Raw genomic sequence first — 17,218 nt, 5'->3', positions numbered from 1 at the left:
ACTTGTTGAAATCAATGATTTCCTTACAGTATGTTAATTCAGACTGGTCTCATACACTAGACGTAATATAGTACATGTATTAGTATGATGTGACACCACCTGGATTTGGTCTTATGTAGCAAAATTTGAAATTGTGTTTTTTACATTGGACAAAAGTAGAGACTCAGAGCTACAACATGGTATATCATACACTGCATTTGAGGAACAATGGGAAAGTAATCCTGCTTTTAAAGTTGATCAACTCGCTGGGAGCTAACCAACCTGGTTCAATGTTATCTAACATTAGGCTCTAACTAGAAAAGCAAACGGCTCTGGAATACGGATAATAACGTCAGCTAGGGAGCCAACCAGCTAATGTTAGCTAGCTAGTTAACAGTACACTTTAGCTTAAGACATATAGCTAGCTAGTTAAATGGCTCGCCTGTGAAGCCATGACTTGCGACATACGCCTAGTTTCCTGAATTGGGTCACACATGGTTACATAAGGCAGGTGGTTACTTAAGGCAAAACCAAAAGTAGGATATTTGGTTGGAGTGGATGGGGGGGCGTATAACACAAACCTTTAGCAATCTAAAGGTTGTGAGTTTGAATCTCATCATGGACAACTTTAGAAACTTTTCAACGATTTACAGTTGAAGTCGGAAGTTTACATACACTTAGGTTGGAGTCATTAAAACTCATTTTTCAACCACTCCCCAAATTTCTTGTTAACAAACTATAGTTTTGGCAAGTTGGTTAGGACATCTACTTTGTGCATGACACAAGTCATTTTTCCAACAATTGTTTCACGGTAACACAATTCCAATGGGTCAGAAGTTTACATACACTAAGTTGACTATGCCTTTAAACAGCTTGGAAAATTCCTGAAAATTATGTCATGGCTTTTGAAGCTTCTGATAGGCCAATTGACATCATTTGAGTCAATTGGAGGTGTACCTGCGGATGCATTTCAAGGCCTACCTTCAAACTCAGTGCCTCTTTGCTTGATATGTTAAAATCAAAAGTAATCCGCCAAGACTTCCACCAGTCTGGTTCATCCTTGGGAGCAATTTCCAAATGCCTGAAGGTACCACGTTCATCTGTACAAACAATAGTATGCAAGTATAAACACCATGGGACCATGCAGCCGTCATACCGCTCAGGAAGGAGACGCATTCTGTCTCGTAGACATGAACATACTTCGATGCGAAACGTGCAAATCAATCCCAGAACAACATGGCGAAGATGCTGGAGGAAACAGGTACAAAAGAAACTAAATCCACATTAAAACGAGTCCTATATCGACATCACCTGAAAGGCCGCTCAGCAAGGAAGAAACCACTGCTCCAAAACCGCCATAGAAAAGCCAGACTACGGTTTGCAACTGCACATGGGGACAAAGATCGTACTTTTTGGAGAGAAATGGCCTCTGGTCTGATGAAACAAAAATAGAACTGTTTGACCATAATGACCATTGTTATGTTTGGAGGGAAAATGGGGAGGCTTGCAAGCCTAAGAACACCATCCAAACCGTGAAGCACGGGGGTGGCAGCATCATGTTGTAGGTGTGCTTTGCTGCAGGAGGGACTGGTGCACTTCACAAAATAGATGGCTTCATGAGGAAGGAACATTATATGGATATATTGAAGAAACATCTCAAGACATCAGTCAGGAATTTAAAGCTTGGTTGCAAATGGGGTTTCCAAATGGACAATCAGCCCAAACATACTTCCAAAGTTGTGGCAAAATAGCTTAAGGACAACAAAGTCAAGGTATTGGAGTGGCCATCACAAAGCCCTGACCTCAATCCTATAGAACATTTGTGGGAAGAACTGAAAAAGCGTGTGCGAGCAAGGAGGCCTACAATCCTCTCTCAATTACACCAGCTCTGTCAGGAGAAATTGGCTAAAATGAACCCAATTTATTGTGGGAAGCTTGTGGAAGGCTACCTGAAATGTTTGACCCAAGTTAAACAATTTATAAGGCAATACTACCATATACTAATTGAGTGTGTGTAAACGTCTGACCCACTGGGAATGTATTGAAAGAAATAAAAGCTTAAATAATTCACATTCATAAAATGAAGTGGCAATTTTTACTTTGATTAAATGTCAGGAATTGTGAAAAACTGAGTTTAAATGTGTTTGGCTAAGATGTATGTCAACTTCAACTGTACTACTTTTTAGCTACTTTGTAACTACTTTGCATGTTTGCTAACCCTTCCCCTAACCTAACCTTAACCTAAATCTTAAACTTAACCCTAACCTCCAAGCTAGCTAACGTTAGCCAGCTAGCTAACGTTAGCCAGCTAGCTAACGTTAGCCAGCTAGCTAACGTTAGCGACCTAGTTAAAAATCATAACATATCATAAATTTAGGAAATTTGTAACATATAATACAAATATAATTTGTAACATCATACGCATGGGCTATGGACATCCAGAAATTAATACAAGCCATACGAAACGTAACATATCACACTAAACGGTGTCTCGGATTTACACACATAATAATAGAAAATGCTCTGAGACCAGGTTGGTCAGTCCTGACTTTCTGCTGCAGGGCTAACTGTGGGATGGGTAAATGTATGAACTCAACAAAAGACAAAAGGGCAACAAAATAGATATGGAACTAAGCCAAAACTGGTTCATATTAATTTAAGAGGAGGAGGTTAAGGAGGGTGACCTGAGAATAAGCAGACAAAAATGTTTGTTTACCCTACATTCTGACATCTTTGTTTGCTGATAGTGTCATGTCCAAATAAATGGCAGGTATTACAATACAAAAGCTATTTGACAGATAGCATGTGATTTCCATGGAACGACAGTGACAGAATAAGAATCTAATGTAACATGGTGGCTTCAAGCATGCCTGCATTGTAATCATGCAAGTATTGCCAAAGCGTTGTAAATAATAAGGTATATTGTGCAAAAAGCTCTGTTGTTGATTAGAGGCACTTTGATTCCTTATGAAAAGTAATTCCTTATGCAATACTGTAGGTTTAAACAATCCATCTCTTTTGCACCATTTATTTCAATAAACTATTGTGTTATAATTTGGTGGGTGCTTATATTTGTCCTATTTCACACATGTATAACTGTGTATTTATACGCATGTGTGATCTGGAAATTTGTTTTTTTTTTGCAAATCCCAACTCTCTGAGACACAGTCTGAGATTGTGGCCACGGACAGGGTCTTCCATTAATAAAAAGTGACCCTGGAGCAATTAGGGTTAATTGCCTTGCTCAAGGACATGAGCAAGGCTGTGTGTGTGTGTATATGTATTTGTGTATGTAAGTAAACGGGTGCCCAGGGTGTTCATTAGCATTGTTGCAGTTAGTGCCCACTCCAATTTGCTTACCGCCCAAATAGGTCCACAGACGATGCAATCTCAACCACACTGCACACTGCCCTAACCCATCTGGACAAGAGGAATACCTATGTGAGAATGCTGTTCATCGACTACAGCTCGGCATTTAACACCATAGTACCCTCCAAGCTCGTCATCAAGCTCGAGACCCTGGGTCTCGACCCCGCCCTGTGCAACAACATCTCCACCCCTCTGATCCTCAACACTGGGGCCCCTACAAGGGTGCGTTCTGAGCCCTCTCCTGTACTCCCTGTTCACCCACGACTGCGTGGACACGCACGCCTCCAACTCAATCATCAAGTTTGTGGACGACACAACAGTGGTAGGCTTGATTACCAACAACGACGAGACGGCCTACAGGGAGGAGGTGAAGGCCCTCGGAGTGTGGTGTCAGGAAAATAACCTCACACTCAACGTCAACAAAACTAAGGAGATGATTGTGGACTTCAGGAAACAGCAGAGGGAACACCCCCCTATCCACATCGATGGAACAGTAGTGGAGAGGGAAGTAAGTTTTATGTTCCTCGGCATACACATCACAGACAAACTGAATTGGTCCACCCACACAGACAGCATCATGAAGAAGGCGCAGCAGCGCCTCTTCAGTCTCTGAAGGCTGAAGAAATTCGGCTTGTCACCAAAAGCACTCACAAACTTCTACAGATGCACAATCGAGAGTATACTGGCGGGCTGTATCACCGCCTGGTACGGCAACTGCTCCACCCATAACCGTAAGGCTCTGCAGAGGGTAGTGAGGTCTGCACAACGCATCACCGAGGGCAAACTACCTGCCCTCCAGGACACCTACACCACCCGATGTTACAGGAAGGCCATAAAGATCATCAAGGACAACAACCACCCGAGCCACTGCCTGTTCACCCCGCTATCATCCAGAAGGCGAGGTCAGTACAGGTGCATCAAAGCTGGGACCGAGAGACTGAAAACAGCTTCTATCTCAAGGCCATCAGACTGTTAAACAGCAACCACTGACATTGAGTGGCTGCTGCCAACACACTGACTCAACTCCAGCCACTTTAATAATGGGAATTGATGGGAAATGATGTAAAATATATCACTAGCCACTTTAAACAATGCTACCTAATATAATGTTTACATACCCTACATTATTCATCTCATATGTATACGTATATACTGTACTCTATATCATCTACTGCATCTTTATGTAATACATGTATCACTAGCCACTTTAACTATGCCACTTTGTTTACATACTCATCTCATATGTATATACTGTACTCGATACCATCTACTGTATCTTGCCTATGCTGCTCTGTACCATCACTCATTCACATATCTTTATGTACATATTCTTTATCCCCTTACACTTGTGTATAAGACAGTAGTTTTGGAATTGTTAATTAGATTACTTGTTGGTTATTACTGCATTGTCGGAATTGGAAGCAAAAGCATTTCGCTACACTCGCATTAACATCTGCTAACCATGTGTATGTGACAAATAAAATTTGATTTGATTTGCTAATGGCCAGGCAATAGATGGTATTAAGGATGTCTACAGTATGTTGGAACAGGCTTTGTTTTACCCAGCTGGCAGGGGAGTGGGTGGGAGAGACAAAGCAATACTTTGCAAATCAGTAGTCAGTCGGCCCGTGGCAAGAATGGATGATTTGAATTGTAAAAAGCTCATGTTTCAGGTAGATATATGAATAACAATAAATAATGCAACTTTTAAGACTCACCTTGAGGGCTTGATAAAGTTTAAACACCCATAGGGCTTACTACAATTTTGGCCATGGTAGGCTACACTAGATTATTAGGTATACTAACACCTCAGCTATAAAGATTTGGTCTAATCAAGTCATTCTGGCCAACATCCTTTTCCATTCAGAATCCACTGTTATCTAATAGAGAAGTACTTGATGACACGGCTGCTTCTTGGAATGATCCACAGGGTGGCCAATGGACTCCATCGTCTCACCTCTGAATTAGTCAACAGTGACACCTGTTGGCACGTCAAACTCTTCTGCATAGCAAGTGCTTCTTAACTTCTTAACCTTGGTCAGTGATGTGATCCACCCAGTACTAACATGCTTGTATAAATCTTCTTATGGCTGCAGGGGCAGTATTGAGTAGCTTGGATGAAAAGTGCCCAGGGTAAACGGCCTGCTCCTCAGTCCCAGTTGCTAATATATGCATATTATTAGTAGTATTGGGTAGAAAACTCTCTGAAGTTTCTAAAACTGTTTGAATGATGTTTCTTCGAACTGTAATATAACTTTTTGAAGTTTTCGTCCGACATTCGGATGGACCTGCACGAGCGTTTGTAGCTACTTAGACATAGTAGCTAGTAGCTAGCTACATAAATAATGGACATTATCGAACAAATCAAGCATTTTATGTGGAACTAGGATTCATGGGAGTGCATTCTGATGAAGATCATCAAAGGAAAGGGAATATTTATAATGTGATTTCTTATTTCTGTTGACTCCAGCATGGAGAATAATTTTATTTATTTTCTGAGCGCCGTCTCAGATTATTGCATGTTTTTTTTTCTGTAAGGTGTTTTTGAAATCTGATACAGTGGTTGCATTAAGGAGAGGTATATCTATAATTCCATGTGTATAACTTGTATTATCATCTACATTTATGATGAGTATTTCTGTAAAATGGTGTGGCTCTCTGCAATATCACAGGATGTTTTTGGAACTAGTGAACGTAACGCGCCAATGTAAACTCAGATTTTTTATATATATATGAACTTTATCAAACAAAACATACATGTATTGTGTAACATAAAGTCCTATGAGTGTCATCTGATGAAGATCAAAAGGTAAATGATTAATTTTATCTCTATTTGTGCTTTTTGTGACTCCTCTCTTTGGCTGGAAAAACGGCTGGGTTTTTCTGTGAGTTGGTGGTCACCTAACATAATCATTTGTGGTGCTTTCGCTGTAAAGCCTATTTGAAATCGGACACTGTGGTGGGATTAACAAGATTACCTTTAAAACGGTATAAAATACATGTATGTTTGAGGAATGTTAATTATGAGATTTGTTGTTTTGAATTTGCACTGGCTATTGTCAAATCATCCCATTCACGGGATTGCAGCCCTAAGAAGTTATATAAGCCTCTTTAGGACAATATAAACATTGTTGTTACAGTATGAACAATGTTAAGAAACCATAACAGCTTTACAATTACCTATATGGGTTTTATGAGGCAGCACAGGTGTTTCTTTGTCCTATCCAGCCCATACAGTGCAACCACTGAAGTTAACACTGTTGGATAGGTGAAAATCAAGGGTTCACTGCGTAGGCTAATCCAGTCATGGCATAACATTGGATAGGTACCATTAAAGAAGTGGGGAAGGGAGGAAGAAAGGAAGGATGCATTGTAAAGTATTTATAATAGGGCCCAGAATCTTAGTGAGATAAGCAAAGACATAGCCGAGGGAAGTAGGGATGCTCCCCCTGATACAGTTAAATAATAAAACAAATATTTAAAATACCAACAATACATCTTCCCCCCAATAATTTCAAGAGATTTGCAGATCTGCAAGTTCTATTGTCACGTGCACAAGTACAGGGAAATGTCTTTCTTGCTTGCTCTTTCCCAACAATGTATTAATCAATATCAGTAGTACTATTAAAAAAGTAAAGTAGAACAAAAACACACTAGAAATAGAAATAAGAAGAACACAAAAAATAAGCTAAATACTGAGTCAGTTCCAGGGTCAATGCCAATACCATATTTACAATGTGCAGGGATACTGGAGTGGTAAGGGTAGATATGTATAGGGGTAAGTTGACTAGGCATCAGGATATATGATAAACAGAGTAGCAGCAGCATATATGATTATTACATGTGAGTGTGTGTGTGTGTGTAGAGTCAGTATGAATGTGTGCGTTTGTTATGTGTGTGTGAGCAAATGAAGTGTGATTGTGTGCGATTATAGAGGGTGCATAGAGTGAGTGTGTGTGTGCCAGTGCAATGTTCTTTATAAAATAGAATGGTAAATAGTCTGTGTAGCCATTTTGTTAGCCATTTAGCAGTCTTATGGTTTCGGGATAGAAGCTGTTCAGGACCCTGTTGGTGTCAGTCTTGTTGCTCCGGTACCACTTGCCGTGGTGAAACAGAGATAACAGTCTGTGGCTTGGGTGGCTGAAATCTTTATACATTTTCCAGGCTGTCCTTTCACACCGCCTGATATAGAGGTCCTGGACGGCAGGGCGTTTGCCCCAGTGATGTATTGGGCAGTCTGCACCACCCTCTGTAGCGCAATGCGATTGAGGGCAGGGCAGTTGCCATATCAAGCAGTGATGCAGCCAGTCAAGATGCTCTCAGCCAGTCAAGATGCCTTCTTCACAGCTGTGTGTGTCTGTGGACATTTTTAAGTCCTTAGTGATTTGGACACAGAGGAACTCTTGACCCGCCCCACTGCAGCCCCGTCGATGTGGATATGCCCCCCCCTTTCCTGTTGTCCACAACCTTGGGTTGGCCCGTCATAAGGTCCAGGATCCAGTTACAGAGGGATATGTGCAGTCCCAGGGTCCAAAGCTTGGTGACGTGCTTGGTGACGAGCTTGGAGGGGTATATGGTGTTGAACGCTGAGCTGTAGTCAATGAACCGTATTCTCACATAGATATTCCTCTTATTTAGTGTGGAACGCAATTGAGATTGCATCGTCTTTCGATCTGTTTTTTTATTTCTTTAACTATGCAAGTCAGTTAAGAACAAATTCTTATCTACTATGACGGCCAAATTCGGACGATGCTGGGCCAATTGTGCGCTGCCCTACGGGACTTCCAATCACGGGTCAAGATCATTTTCTGAATCAAAATGCAATCCGAGATCTACAGCTCCGATTTTTTTAAAACATGGCTTAAAAAAAGTAAGCATATGGAACATTAACTAATTAAAAACAGTTCTGTAGCCTTGAGATTTGTGCAGTAGGCTATAGGCCCAATACATTATCATTGCATGCGGTACCACCCTGTTGTGACAGATCATTTTATTATAGTGGTTAAAACTTACTTTCATTGTGTTCCATGGTGTTCATCGCCTGCAAGGGGAACTTTCTGGTATTTAGAAAGACTGGGAAGTAGAGTAGAGTAGTCATTCCGCATGCAGACAAGCAGCTAAAAACAGCGCTACGGTGCAGTTCTTTCAGTGCAGCAATTTCTTGTTGCTCTTCAGCCTCGGAAAATATTTGTTTGTAAGTTCAATTCAAGCATATTGCTAGTGATGATAATATTGATAATTGCTTACTTAGTGTTAGTTGGTTACATTTACTAACCAAATTGCCTTGCCTTTCAAGTAAACCATCAGCTGTATTAGTTTGCTCGTCCGATTTGTAAAACATACTATAGTTTTGTTACTGTTTCTAGTGTAATATGCTTTGTTATTGTAAAGAGGTGTTTCCACGTTATTAGAATAATGAAAATAGTGATGTAGTTGTTACTGATATGGTAATGATCTATCTGGTTTGGCATGATGCCAGATACATGATTCCTTCACAACAAACGTTTTCAATATATTCATTCCAGAAAAGTCCTGCCTTGGGAGTTTTATTGAAGCCTCAGTTGTTAGCCATCTGTCAAGTTTTGCATAGGAACGTAATTCCAGTGCAGAATAGTGAAAAAACATAATCACGGCAGGCTCAAGCACAAGAATAATCGCACATGGTTATGATTCTACGTTCATCAGCCAACAAAGTCTCTGATCCTAGGGAAGACCAGCAGTCTACGATGCAGCAACCAGAGCCAAGTGTTCAACAGAAAGAAGAGCGAGTAAGAGATGGAGCCTCTTCAGCACATTGGGACCAAGTCTCAGTCTACAAGATCAAGGTCATCAAAACAGTCAAGCAGATCCTCAACGGCGAGTTCTGCAGCCATCAAAGCACGTGCCAAGGAGAACGCAGCGCGTGCTCAAGTCTCCTAATCTGAAAAGGAAGCTTCTGTGATGAAACAAAAGGCGGAACTGGAGGCCAGCTTGTTGAAGCAAAAATCTGACCTCGATGTAAGTTTATATGTTCTCCAAGTTGAGAGAGCAGCTGCATTGGCTGAAGCTGCAGCCTTTGAAGAAGCTGTAGAATCAGAACGCAGAGAGCTCCGCAAACTAGACCCAGGGACACAGCCCTTAATTAAGGCTCGGGACAATACTGCCCCATTTGGATAAATTGCGTGCCCATAGTAAACGGAAAAATATTCTGTCCAAAATTGCTAATATATGCATATAATAATAATTATTGGATAGAAAACACTCTAAAGCTTCTAAAACCGTTTGAATTATGTCTGTAAGTATAGCAGAACTCACAGGGCAGCCAATCTCCCAAACTAGTTTTGGAAACATGAAAGTTGGGCCAACTTTGACGTCATCGCCCCCACCCTTCCCAACCAGCTATGGATCTGGAAACACTTTCTATGTATTCCACTTGATGTCCTCATTCAGTAGAGCGTGCAAATCCCACAAGCTTTGACCCTTTGGGAGGCAAAATAGTGGGTGTTGCGAGAAAATACATGTGCCTTAGAGTGTGAATTGTACACAGTCATTCCTCTGTTCCAAATTGTCTGAGAAGAATTGCTTTTGTCCGGTTGAAATGCCAATTGTTTTGTATGTTTATAACATCCTAAAGCTTGATTCTGCACTTAGTTTGACCAGTTTAGTCGACATATAATATGTGCGCACGACCCACGTGGAGTTCCAGGTCTCCGGTAGCCTCTGGAACTGCCGATCTGCGGCCAACAAGGCAGAGTTCATCTCAGCCTATGCCTCCCTCCAGTCCCTCGACTTCTTGGCACTGACGGAAACATGGATCACCACAGATAACACTGCTACTCCTACTGCTCTCTCTTCGTCCGCCCACGTGTTCTCGCACACCCCGAGAGCTTCTGGTCAGCGGGGTGGTGGCACCGGGATCCTCATCTCTCCCAAGTGGTCATTCTCTCTCTCTCCCCTTACCCATCTGTCTATCGCCTCCTTTGAATTCCATGCTGTCACAGTTACCAGCCCTTTCAAGCTTAACATCCTTATCATTTATCGCCCTCCAGGTTCCCTCGGAGAGTTCATCAATGAGCTTGATGCCTTGATAAGCTCCTTTCCTGAGGACGGCTCACCTCTCACAGTCCTGGGCGACTTTAACCTCCCCACGTCTACCTTTGACTCATTCCTCTCTGCCTCCTTCTTTCCACTCCTCTCCTCTTTTGACCTCACCCTCTCACCTTCCCCCTACTCACAAGGCAGGCAATACGCTCGACCTCATCTTTACTAGATGCTGTTCTTCCACTAACCTCATTGCAACTCCCCTCCAAGTCTCCGACCACTACCTTGTATCCTTTTCCCTCTCGCTCTCATCCAACACTTCCCACACTGCCCCTACTCGGATGGTATCGCGCCGTCCCAACCTTCGCTCTCTCTCCCCCGCTACTCTCTCCTCTTCCATCCTATCATCTCTTCCCTCTGCTCATACCTTCTCCAACCTATCTCCTGATTCTGCCTCCTCAACCCTCCTCTCTTCCCTTTCTGCATCCTTTGACTCTCTATGTCCCCTATCCTCCAGGCCGGCTCGGTCCTCCCCTCCCGCTCCGTGGCTCGACGACTCATTGCGAGCTCACAGAACAGAGCTCCGGGCAGCCGAGCGGAAATGGAGGAAAACTCGCCTCCCTGCGGACCTGGCATCCTTTCACTCCCTCCTCTCTACATTTTCCTCCTCTGTCTCTGCTGCTAAAGCCACTTTCTACCACTCTAAATTCCAAGCATCTGCCTCTAACCCTAGGAAGCTCTTTGCCACCTTCTCCTCCCTCCTGAATCCTCCTCCCCCCCTCCTCCCTCTCTGCAGATGACTTCGTCAACCATTTTGGAAAGAAGGTCGACGACATCCGATCCTCGTTTGCTAAGTCAAACGTCACCGCTGGTTCTGCTCACACTGCCCTACCCTGTGCTCTGACCTCTTTCTCCCCTCTCTCTCCAGATGAAATCTCGCTTCTTGTGACGGCCGGCCGCCCAACAACCTGCCCGCTTGACCCTATCCCCTCCTCTCTTCTCCAGACCATTTCCGGAGACCTTCTCCCTTACCTCACCTCGCTCATCAACTCATCCCCGACCGCTGGCTACGTCCCTTCCGTCTTCAAGAGAGCGAGAGTTGCACTCCTTCTGAAAAAACCTACACTCGATCCCTCCGATGTCAACAACTACAGACCAGTATCCCTTCTTTCTTTTCTCTCCAAAACTCTTGAACGTGCCGTCCTTGGCCAGCTCTCCCGCTATCTCTCTCAGAATGACCTTCTTGATCCAAATCAGTCAGGTTTCAAGACTAGTCATTCAACTGAGACTGCTCTTCTCTGTATCTCGGAGGCGCTCCGCACTGCTAAAGCTAACTCTCTCTCCTCTGCTCTCATCCTTCTAGACCTATCGGCTGCCTTCGATACTGTGAACCATCAGATCCTCCTCTCCACCCTCTCCGAGTTGGGCATCTCCGGCGCGGCCCACGCTTGGATTGCGTCCTACCTGACAGGTCGCTCCTACCAGGTGGCGTGGCGAGAATCTGTCTCCTCGCCACGCGCTCTCACCACTGGTGTCCCCCAGGGCTCTGTTCTAGGCCCTCTCCTATTCTCGCTATACACCAAGTCACTTGGCTCTGTCATAACCTCACATGGTCTCTCCTATCATTGCTATGCAGACGACACACAATTAATCTTCTCCTTTCCCCCTTCTGATGACCAGGTGGCGAATCGCATCTCTGCATGTCTGGCAGACATATCAGTGTGGATGACGGATCACCACCTCAAGCTGAACCTCGGCAAGACGGAGCTGCTCTTCCTCCCGGGGAAGGACTGCCCGTTCCATGATCTCGCCATCACGGTTGACAACTCCATTGTGTCCTCCTCCCAGAGCGCTAAGAACCTTGGCGTGATCCTGGACAACACCCTGTCGTTCTCAACCAACATCATGGCGGTGGCCCGTTCCTGTAGGTTCATGCTCTACAACATCCGCAGAGTACGACCCTGCCTCACACAGGAAGCGGCGCAGGTCCTAATCCAGGCACTTGTCATCTCCCGTCTGGATTACTGCAACTCGCTGTTGGCTGGGCTCCCTGCCTGTGCCATTAAACCCCTACAACTCATCCAGAACGCCGCAGCCCGTCTGGTGTTCAACCTTCCCAAGTTCTCTCACGTCACCCCGCTCCTCCGCTCCCTCCACTGGCTTCCAGTTGAAGCTCGCATCCGCTACAAGACCATGGTGCTTGCCTACGGAGCTGTGAGGGGAACGGCACCGCAGTACCTCCAGGCTCTGATCAGGCCCTACACCCAAGCAAGGGCACTGCGTTCATCCACCTCTGGCCTGCTCGCCTCCCTACCATTGAGGAAGTACAGTTCCCGCTCAGCCCAGTCAAAACTGTTCGCTTCTCTGGCCCCCCAATGGTGGAACAAACTCCCTCACGACGCCAGGACAGCGGAGTCAATCACCACCTTCCGGAGACACCTGAAACCCCACCTCTTCAAGGAATACCTAGGATAGGATAAGTAATCCTTCTCCCCCCCTTAATGATTTAGATGCACTATTGTAAAGTGGCTGTTCCACTGGATGTCAGAAGGTGAATTCACCAATTTGTAAGTCGCTCTGGATAAGAGCGTCTGCTAAATGACTTAAATGTAAATGTAATGTAATGTAATTTTGAAGTTTTGATGCGCAACTGTTTGGGACCAGAAGTCATTTTGGATGCATTTCAGCAGAAAGTGGTAGCATATGCTAATACAAAGACACACGACTTGAAACAAAACGATGTATTGGGTAAGTATGACTCCTTCCACTACATTCTGATCGAAGACCATCAAAGGTAAGGGAATATTTATGTTGTAATTTTGTATTTCTGTTGACTCCAACATAGCGGAGAAATATTGCTTACGTCTGAGCGCCGCCTCAGATTATTGAATAGTGAGCGATTTCTTTAAAGTTAAAAATAAATGTGACAAAGCGGTTGCATTAAGAAGCAGTGTATCTTTCTAACTATATGTAGAACATGTATATTTAGTCAGAGTTTATGATGTGTATTTCTGTTATCTGGCGGAGCTATCTATAATTTCTCCGGACATTTTTGAGGATTTTCTGAACATGGCATCAATGTAAACGGAGATTTATGGATATAAATGGCATATTATTGAAAAAAACATAAACGTACTGTGTAACATCTCCTATTACTGTCATCTGATGAAGAGTTTCAAAAGATTAGTGAATTATTTTTCTTTTAATCCTGCGTTTGTGATTGCATCTTTTGTTCGACAAAATGGCTGTATATTGTCTGTGTCTTTGTGGCGGTTTGACATAAATATGTGCTATGGTACACCCGAAGTGATCGAGAATGCACTGTTGAAGAAAATGTATAATTTTCCAAAACTGTCTGACAAAGACAATCACAAGCTACTGGGTGACATTCTTCTCAAACTGGAGTGTGCTAACGTAGAAGTGTACCTTCCAGGCCTCGCTTATCTGGACACATCTCGGAGGGCAATGTCACGGCCGTCTTCCTGGAAGGAATAAGTGGACCAAAGCGCAGCGTTGTGACCATACATTTGATTTTCTATCAGAATGTCGCCAACAAAACAAAGGCACGACGTGAAGTTATGCATTAGGGGGCGCTATTAACATTTTTGGATGAAAAACGTTCCTGTTTTAAACAAGATATTTTGTCATGAAAAGATGCTTGCCTATGTATATAATTGACAGCTTTGGAAAGAAAACACTGACATTTCCAAAACTGCAAAGATATTGTCTGTGAGTGCCACAGAACTGATGTTACAGGCGAAACCCAGATAAAAATCCAACCAGGAAGTGACGCATTTTTTGAAACCGCGTCATGCCAATGACTCCTTATATGGCTGTGAATGAGCTACGAATGAGCTTACGTTTTCCACGTATTCCCCAAGGTGTCTACGGCATTGTGACGTCGTTTTAGGCATTTCCATTGAATAATGGCTGTGAGGGACCATATATAGCATGTTAGTGATGATAATATGATAATATTGATATTGATACATGGTGTCTCCCGCAGAAAATCTTGCATAAAATACTGAGGTAGCCATTTTTCCAATCGCTTCTTATGAGAAACCAATTGCCTCGACGGATATATTATCGAATATATATGTTAAAAACATCTTGAGGATGGATCCTAAACAACGTTTGCCGTGTTTCTGTCGATATTATGGAGCAAATTCTGAAAAAAGTTTGGCGTTATAGTTGTAGCATTTTCCGGTCGATTTCTCAGCCAAGCATGATGAAGAAACGGGAGCTATTTCGCCTACAAAAATAATATTTTTGGAAAAAAGGAACATTTACTATCTAACTGGGAGTCTCCTGAGTGAAAGCATCCGAAGTTCTTCAAAGGTAAATTATTAATTTTCTTATTTTCGTGAAAATGTTGCCTGCTGCCAGCAGAGCTAGCATAAAATTATGCCATGATAAACTTACACAAATGCTTGTCTAGCGTTGGCTGTAACGCATATTTTGAAAATCTGAGATGACAGTGTTGTTAACAAAAGGCTAAGCTTGTGTTTGAATACATTTATTTAATATCATTTGCGATTTTCATGAATAGGAAATGTTTCTAGGGGTATTTATGTCCCATGCGTTATGCTAATGCATTTGAGGCTATGATTACGCTCCCGGATACGGGATTGCTCGTCGCAAGAGGTTATTATTAACAGTGTGTATGATTCCCAATCAGAGACAATGATAGACAGCTGTCCCTGATTGACAACCATACCCGGCCAAAACATAGAAATAACAACACATTGAAATCAGAACGTAGAATGCCCACCCAAATCACACCCTGACCAAACCAAAATAGAGACATAAAAAGGCTCTCTCAGGGCGTGACAGGTAAACCCTATAGAGAAACTTCCATTCAGTTTACACCAGAAATGGATAGCACAGGGATCCAAATACAAGGACTATCGGGTAGCATTCTCACCATTCTCATTTTTCTCGAGATTCATCAGGAACCAGCCAAAAACTAGAAACAGTTTCACCCTCTACATCTCAACTACCCAGGTGTCTATGAAATGTGAGAAACCTGTCAGGTACAGCAACAAGACACCTGTGACTGTACAAAAAACAGACGTGTCATCTGAGCCCTCAGACCACCAAACCAAACCCAGTCAGACAAAGGTTGAAAGCTCTGACCATCACTGCCATATACATAACAAGCCTCATCCTCTTAAAAAGTGTTGTGGATTTTGATTGTTTTTAACTCTAGATGAGCGCAAATCATATCACAAAGAGACTGTAATTTGTTTTCCGATGTGGTGGGTCAACTCAGCACAGAGCTAAAGACTAAGTCTATAGACGGACAATTGCAGCTCACTCTCCCTACTTTGATAGAGTGTGACATTATGTCAGACAATAGGGGGGACAATTCCCTCCCCCTTCATTGCGCAACATCATCCCCATCTGCAACCAGTGGCAGACAAAATTCCAGCTGTGGAGTCAGCAGCAGTCTCCCATCCTCCTGCTTTTAGGACAAGACATCTTAAGGGTACACAAGGTACGAGAGCGAATCAATGCGCCCCACGACACTCCTTATGCACAGCGACTCGACCTTGGGTGGGTCATCGTGGATGAGGTCTGTCTGGGAATGGCTCACCTACCAGCCAGTGTTACAGTGCTCAGGACAAACATACTTCACAATGGTCGCACATCCTATCTGAGCCATTGCCCCGACATCATCCAGGTCAATTTGTAAGTCGCTCTGGATAAGAGCGTCTGCTAAATGACTTAAATGTAAATATAAAGAGAACTACAGCAGCATAGCTCAGCAACACATCCCTATCTCTACAGTGCACTTAGACTTAAAAGACTTGGACCTCGGAGTGGAATCTTTCCCCTTTTCAATGGAGCCTTGGACTTTCTTGGAACCTGGAAACAGACAGCTTCACATTCCAGGTGTCCCACAATGAGAAGCCTTTTACACGGAGAGGCATCCTGTCTACAGTGCAAAGTCTTTATGACCCCCTTGTGTTCGTGGCTCCAATAACAATGCAAGGTAAAGCCTTAATCAGAGAACTCTCTTCTGATCAGAGTGAGTGGGATGCCCCTCTTCGTAACAGAAAAACAAGAGGAATGGAAAATGTGGAAGGAATCTATGAGGGATTTGGAACATCTGTATATTCAGCTGACCGACATCCCAGTCGCTTTGTGCAGCTCTCTTCTTTGAGTGGTAGACGTCTTCTCGGATTCCTCTACAGTAACCATAGGAGCGGTAGCCTACCTGAGAGTTATTGACTTGGAAGGGCAATGCCATGTTGGATTTGTCAGGGAGAAATCTAAATTGGCTCCTCGACTGTCCCACACTATCCCACTCCTAGTACTGTGTGCGGAGGTGCTAGATGTTGAGATGTATGAACTGATCGGAGACGAAATGGACCTTGATGTAAATGCTGCCGAGTTCTACACAGACAGTAAGATAGTTCTCTCTTACATCCACAATGTCACAGAAAGATTCTATGTGTATGTTGCCAATAGGGTAACTCGCGTTCGGACAATTTTTTTCTTTTTTCTTGGGACTCTATGACTATATCTATTTTTTTGCTAATTGGATTGATCCCCTCTACCACACGGAACCTCACTAATCCTACCGACGGAAATGCACAAGGTGGCTAAAAACAGACCTCCATCCTATGCTAGCTTGTGACCGATGGCCCGGCTAGCTGTCTGACTAGCTGAATTGCCTTGACCTCAACCAACCTCACTACTCACAGACCCTTTTGATCACTCGACTAAGCATGCCTCTCCTTAATGTTAATATGCCTTGTCCATTGCTGTTCTGGTTAGTTTTTATTGGCTTATTTCACTGTAGAGCCTCTAGTCCTACTCACTATACCTTATTAAGCAACCTATT

The sequence above is a fragment of the Oncorhynchus masou genome, chromosome 9 (genome assembly GCF_036934945.1).
Source record: "Oncorhynchus masou masou isolate Uvic2021 chromosome 9, UVic_Omas_1.1, whole genome shotgun sequence".
NCBI lineage: Eukaryota > Metazoa > Chordata > Actinopteri > Salmoniformes > Salmonidae > Oncorhynchus > Oncorhynchus masou.
Note: the sequence above shows the minus strand (reverse complement) of the source record.